A 7,876-nucleotide genomic window follows, 5' to 3' on the forward strand; every position below is an offset into this window, starting at 1 on the left:
TGGCAGGAAGGGGATTTTTCATGGTTTTGTTCAGGATGAGTTAAGAAAATGAATTCTATTTTTTTTCCTCCTCACCTCCAAAGATAAATCTCCTGCCTTTTCACACCAATATCATCAACATCAACGTGGCCATCTTTAAACAGCAGGATGATGAATGACTGTAAAGGAAGGACGACAGATGAAGGGGAGGAGAGTCAAAAGCAGGACATTCTCCAAATTATTCAGACAACTCTGTGAGACTTTGGGTTTTCCCACCACTCTGTCATCTTTTTGTGCTCTTTTGTAAAACATCCTGATCAAGACCCTGAGGGATGGAGGGATGAAGCCATGAGGGGAAGGAAGTACAAGCAAAAAGAAGGGCATCGTGGATAAAGGGTGGAACAACTGGATCCTAAAAGGGGACACACATCACCAGTGTGAGGTGATAAGGACGAAAAAAGAAATGAAATAAATATATAATTAAGTAATAAATAAACATACAGCTCTGTTTGTTATTTAACAAGACTGAGTGAGTCTGGACCCATAAAACTCTGTCCACCTGTCAGAAGTGGAAGCGTCAGCACAGAGTTAGTGGCGTCACCATGCATGTTTCAAAGACCTTTGACCTTTAACCCTGCAATGGAAATATTCACATGTCATGACATGACATTGTCAGACACAACTGCTGTGTGTACAAGAATGCAAAAGAAAAAGGTCCAGACAGAAAACAGAAGAGGCATCATCTGCTGGGGGTCCAAATGAAAAATTGGATGAATGGAGGAAATCAAGAAAGTGACTGAGTGACATCAGTTTGGTGATTATTTCCCAACAATGTTGTGGAGACAGTATCACAAACCTCCACAGCTGATTCAAAAACGGAAGCGCAGGAATATACAGCTGTTCATCTCCACTCAAAAACATGGAAAAGAGCAGCACCACAAATGGACTAATGACTTACAGCACAGTTTGTCTCAGTGTAACTGCTGTTACTTGTTTCACCAAAGGAGATTTCCAGCTCCTATGACCAGACAAGTGTCTGCGTAGGTTAATGAGACCTGCCGGTCGCAGCCATCTTCACGCTCCGGCTGTTTAAAGAAGAAGCTCACACCAGCAGTCTGGCTCCGTGACCTTCATCTAACAGAGAAGTGGGCAAAACCTCCATTAGTGAGATTAATGTGCTGTATCTGGCTGAGTGAACCCCCACTAAGAGACACTCACTGTGAGTGGACCTCTTCATCTCATGTTGTTATGCAACTTATTAGGTCAACAAAAAGCCCTGTGGTGTCAATTTGGCAAAATTGCCGAATCAATGTGTACAACACTTTTTATCACTGTTGTACCGTGATTTTTTAATTTTTTTTTTTAATTTGTGTGGGTTGGGTTGAGAATATTGGAACTTTATGAAACAATACAAAAAATGGACAGTGAATAATGAACAAAGTGAACAGAAATGAAACATGCTGTGGAAAAATGAATGTGTGAGCATGGAAAAACAGAAAGGACTGCAATTAATTATGGGCTACTTAAAAAAAAAATACTAGATCAGAAAGAAAGTATATTTTATTATTGTTTTTCATTTCCTGTTTTCTACGTTTTCTACTTGAGTATTACTATGTATTCCTTCGATAAAGTAGTCTTCGACAATGATACTTTGTTCTGTTTCTGGGTTTGCTACATTTCTTTTGGAAAAGTCTGATCCAAGCCAAAAGTTTACAATGTTCCCCAGTAACATGACAACAACAGAAAAGCCTTTGTCATTTAGATAGTGTTTTGCAAAATTATGCCTCAGCTGCTAAATAGGGACCGGAAGTGATGCAGTGCTAGATACTGAAGTACAACACTGCTATTCATAAAACAGGGCCGGGTTTAGTGTCTGAGGAGTTATTGAAATTCTGAAAATGATAAATGGAAGGATGTGAAAGTAGTTGAGAAACATTCAAAAGATATGAAATAAGAACTGCAAAAATATAGCAATGTCAGTTCTTTCAAGCACTCTGTAGAGGTTTGAAAATAACACTCAGTAATTTACACCTGTGTGTCACATCTTTACTGACACTGAAGCATAATTGGCTTTTCCACTTAATTTTCACAGACTCGCTGCATTAAATGGCACATTTTTCCAGGAAAGTTAAAAAGAAGTCACAACAATATTCTCCAGTGAAATTATCTGAAATGAAATTCTAACTAGGCAGAAAAACTGATACTAAAAATTTCAGTTAGGCAACAGACAGGTTGTGTGTCCTTGCTTGGCCTCTGAATCAACGTAATCATGCGACACTAACACTCTCCACTGAAAACTGCAATAAATGTTTATAGTGAAATACATTGGAGCGGTTAACTCCACTCATTGTGGAGGAATGATGTGGGGCTGAACATTTCCTCTGAATCTTTTCAGGCCTATTGTGGAGCCTCACTGATACATTGGTGAAATAATCAAACATAAATAGTCACTTGTTCAATCCTAAATATGCCCAGATAGATTTTATGTGTGCACTTTCCAGGTATTACAGTTTCTCAGGTGCATGATTAAACATTTCAACTGCAGACTTTCATTAAAGACAATTATAATCCCCACAGACTGAATCTGGAGTTATTACATTTATACATTTACATTTACAAATACCACCCGTTTCACCCGTTTCACTCAGTACTTTAGTACTGACATCATGTTTGAATGTAAACGCCAACATCACATTATGCTTACATGTTGTTTTCTTAACAAAGAGTAAAATGTATGTTTATGATGTTCTGTTCAATGTTTTTGCCCCTGAGCAGCTGATTTATTAAGATTTATCTTTAAGATTTTTTTAAACCTTGTGATTATTGCTTTATTTTTTCAGTGTCTTTGATACCCAGATGCGTCAGATTGACAAACGGCTTGTCCATTTTCTGACCCCTGATCTGCTCTGTGGACATGAGGCTATTCATAACTCTGTGTGGACAACATGTTTGTGTTTCCAACTTTTTTTCATATTTCTTCATCAACATCTCTTGTGATTTGGATTCTTTTCTGGTGATTTAATCCCACGAAAAGAGTCATTTCCTCTCTCCTATCATCATATTAACTGTGTTATTGCTGTAAGCTCAATCAGATGTTGCAGGTTTCAGGGTCCCCACCCCTAAAAAAAAAAAAAAGAAATAATGTGACGTCATGTGCTCAGCTGAAACCAACAGGTTGCCCCATAAAATTCCCCTGACGCCACTGACAAGGTGAACAGATTTTTAGCTCTGATTGCTTAATCTCTGTCTGGATTCTGCCCGTGTCCTTTCACTCAGTCACCAGTAAATGAAAAATCACTAGGGCAAAAGATAGTGAAATACAGGGGCAGTTACTGCACCAGGCCTCTCCCACATGTGACTCCTTCTGTGGCTAAAGTTTGGAAAGCTGATTTCAGGTCTTAAAACCAGAACTCACTGTTGGCCTGGCTGTGCTCTCCTCCCTCCCCCTACCTTCTGTCCTACCTGTGGGCATCTTGGGAAAAATAAATCCTGCCCCAATGTGTCATGTCAGGGACAAACCTCATTATCCCCCTCACCTCTCCTCAGGCCTTCCCCAGGCCAGAGACTGGTGTGGTGTTGAAGCCCCTTCTCTTTGTAGCGCAGCTCACCTTTGGTCTGATTCTCTACTCGTTTAGCTTCTCCTCACTGGTTGACTTCTCTTTCAAGAGTCTCTTAAACACTTGAGCCTCTTCCTCTCCTGACACTTATAACACTCAAACATGTCTAACCCACAATTAGTGTGCACTTCTGTATCCCTGCAGCCTGACTTATTGAACAAATGTAATGCTTAGTGCTCGCTGCAGGGTGAAGCTTGAGCTGAGGTGTTGCTCTTAGCCTCTGCCTAAGGAATAAATGTAAACAAAAAATGCTCCAGCAGCTTTGCTCACTTTGGTGCTGAGTGTCAAACATACAGTCATGGCTGACACATATGTACAGTGAACTTACTAACACTGCCATTACTTTTAGCTGCTCACCACTAATGGGATTAGATCACTCACCAGAGCAGCATGACTGACCTACAGCACTGTCCCTGTGTAATCTTCATCACCTGACTCAGAGGACTCTCCCTGTGTGTGTGTGCTGGCCTGGTTTTCTTTCACTGCTGCTGATTATTGCCTCTGTATTTTATTATTATTATCAATTTTTCTGCTTTGGGGTTTGTTTAATCCTTTTTACCTGACAACCATCTGCGGCTGTGATGCTGATAATTTGAAATCTCTCAAGCAAACCATCAACAACTAGGCTTTTTATCTCATGAGAATATCAGAGATTAGGACATTAACTTTGACTAATTATGGACTTCATATCGACATCTGCCTGTATGCAGCTTTTGTGCCTTAAGTCAATCTTACCCATTTCATGGGAACCCAAAAGGTTATAGATTTTTTTTTTTTTTTTTTTTTTTTGGAGGGGTGGTATGTGTATCATTCTGGTTTAAGGCCATTGGTTTACTCCCTCCCTGTCTAACCTGGTATCTGCTGAAGTGCAGCTGTCCTGCATTTTTGGCTCGGTTATAAACATGCTCTTATCTTTATCTGTGCAGCTTTCTAGAGACCCAGTTAAGCATCTCTCTGCCCATCCAAAAACCAAAATGCCGGTGCAGTTTTGACTCTAGGACCCGACTGAGTCCTGTTACCACTTCCTGGTTCTAACCCTGACCTAAAGGAACTTTTCATGCTAACAAATTGTGTTATTAAGTTGTTATGTGCTGACCTACTTAGCACTATGCTTTTCATTCTCCCAACTTGTCAACATTACTATAAGAATGACTTACCATTTTCCTCCTGTCTGCATTGAGTAATGTGATCATTTCCTTTGCAGCCTGTTCTTGCTGTGGCTGAACAAGAAACTCTGGTTGTGTCTCCTGCTGTTTAAAACAGGAAAAAAAAAATGCTCTGGAGAGTTTTCTGGACAAAAGCAACATCTAAACAGACAAAGCTTTGCAATAAAATTAAACAATGTTCTCCCATAATTCAGCTCATGTTGTGCCCAACAAGACTCTGGCTACAGCAGTAATTTTGTTGTTTTTTATTATTCATGTATCATCAATATGATGCTTCGCAGAGTGTATGTAACTGCAAAAAAGAAATGAAATCCATTAATGAAGCTATCAGCAGAACAAGCAACCATGCAAAGTTTGTACAATTCAAAATATGAGACCAGAAAGTATGCAAAGAAACGCCAAAGGCATTATGAAAACATAATTTCCCAATCAGCACCACCAGCACGTAGAGACACAAAATATACCCCAGTAGTTCAACTTTTCAAGCTGTGTCTGCCATAATTGAGTCTGTGTGAAACATCTTACACATGATTAACAACACAATTAACAATTTAATAACTGCTGCAATGCAACCTCTCTTCTAGGGTGAAAGCCGATATTAGGTGATAATCAAAAATTTCCATGACCTTTGAATGAGGGAATGAGGTGTGGTGGGTGTCAAACATGCACTCCTCCCTCTTGTTACAGCATGGTGTGTGTGAGTGCATGTCTGTGTTACACTCGGGCATTAATAACCATATGTGGGATTATGTGTGTTGCATTTAAAATAGTTTTGCCAGGGTTATTGATGTTATTAATGCAGTTCAGTTTGACGTGAGCAACAGCAATCAAATGAAGAAACACATTTGAGTCAAATTACTGCATAAAGAAATTTACCATACAAATACCTGATTTCAGGTGTGGTGTACAGTACCTGTCCTACCTGTTGAGACATGCGATGACTGGATGCTAGCAACACACAGAAAATCTTTTTAATATATGCAACATGACAGACAGCTTATGGAAAGTGTTTTGCACTTTACTATTAATTATTAGAACTTAATTATTTGATATTAAATTGAGATTAATGCTTTCATGTAACTACCAATATAATATGTTTAAATGTTTCACTCCTCCCTGTATAGATGCTATTTACAAATAGTTGTGGGAGTTTCTATAACTGCATTCATTCTGGATACACATTTTAAACTAGATACTGTTCAAATTAGATATTGTTTATAGTGTACAGCAAGTGATTGTGACAGAGATTTTGTGTGCATATTGTATAGTCCAGGAAAGTCTTAAGTAATCACCACAGTTATGAAGCAGTCTACTTTATTGCTCCACTTGGAACAGCAAAAGCAGATTAGCTCAATGGCCACATTGCCCAAGAAGGGCCTTGCACGCTGTTCCCACACTGACAGAGACAGAGTAGCAAGACGTGTTTGAATGCAGGATTAGCACTGTGAACCCGCTGCAATCAGAAATCAATGTTATGCAAACAAACTACTATGCTCTGCCAACTGCAGGGTAATGTTGCCACTACATTTGGCTCACTTGTGGACTGTAGAGCTGAAGGTCTTCTGTTAGTAACCAGGAAGTCACTATGTTTAACTGCATACTTTTGCTCAGACATTTTCTCAGCTTCACACTGGAATGACTAAATACACTTCTCAGACTCTAAATATTAAAAGCGGAAAGTGAAATTCATGAATAGCACATAACAGGATGATGACTGAATTTATCCTCATAATGTGATGCAGATGCATTATGTTTTCTTTTTCTTATATTCATCCACCTATTAGTCATTCTGCATTACCTTCTTTTCCTATGAGAACACAAATTCCCATCCAATCATTGCGTATATTTCACTTTATACTGCGTTCTTCAGTGGAAAACACTGACACACATCAGTACTAGACAAGGCTGAAATCACATCAAGTAATGTACCCACTCACACTGAGTCCTTGACACATCACTTGATGGTAACTTGAACCATGATTATAGACTTTGTCAGAGAGTCAGACAGAAGCTGATGAGCCCATTCAACCAAATAACCTCAGGCTTAAGTCAAGCAAAACAATGTGTTAAGTAAATAATGAGTTAAATAAAAAATATACTCCAATTGCTCTAAGTTATATAAGATGCTGTTAGAAATCCTTATCAATTTTTATCATGATAGGATCAGATAGGGTGAGGCAAGACTCATGGACCCATGAGAGTTTGACAACAGCCAGGAAAAAGTTTCTAGTAACGTCATCCACTGAGATAAATTCATCTGCAACAGCAAAGTTGTGCCAGCAAGATTTTCAACATTTTTGGAGCTATTTCTTCCATCTTTTATTTCCATGGCCTCTCCTTTCCTGAATACAAAAAGTTTTCTGTTGAAACAGTTGCAGAACGTGTTTTGGGGATGACAAGGGTGCACCTGATTAACCACCCTGACGAAGGTCTGCTGAACTGTGCTGTGTTAAGCAACAAACCCAGCTGCCAAAGATTTGCATCACAATAAATCCATTTGCACAATCATACAATCAGGGCTGACCATAAGTGGTGGTGAGTTTGGGTGTGTGGTAGAAGGTTAAACGCATAGAGAGCTACACCCCATGCTAAGAGGGAAGAGAGGGCAGACAGCAGATGATCCAAAATTTTATTTTTTTTTTAATGATCAATTTGTCAACAATAAAAATACAATACAATATTTGTCATTAGCTTCTTAAACGTGAGGAGTTTCTTTCTTCACATGTGTATCAATATGTCTAGTTTTGGCCTGTGAGGTGAAAGTCATTTAAAAACAGGAGATAGGCCCTGGAATGAGTTGCTGTGCTTAGGCTGGTTTATCAAGTTGATCAAAGATTGTGGAAACAAGACAACTTGCCAAACAAGTTCCTAACTGAAAGACTGCCATCAGTAAACCGCCACAGAAAGATAAAGAGATGTATTTTATGTTTCAGTTACGAAAGACTGCTAGTCCCACACTCTTATCAAACATTTTACCTCGTGGAATTTGCCAATATGATTAAAAACTACAAGTGCTTCCAATTGGTCTTCCTGTTCCTGGTCGCCCACAATTGGTTGGGTATTTTCGCTGAGCGATCTGATTGGCTGCCATCTGCTCATGCGAGCGACGTCGGG

This window comes from Echeneis naucrates, chromosome 23 (assembly GCF_900963305.1).
Source record: "Echeneis naucrates chromosome 23, fEcheNa1.1, whole genome shotgun sequence".
In the NCBI taxonomy this organism is placed as follows: domain Eukaryota; kingdom Metazoa; phylum Chordata; class Actinopteri; order Carangiformes; family Echeneidae; genus Echeneis; species Echeneis naucrates.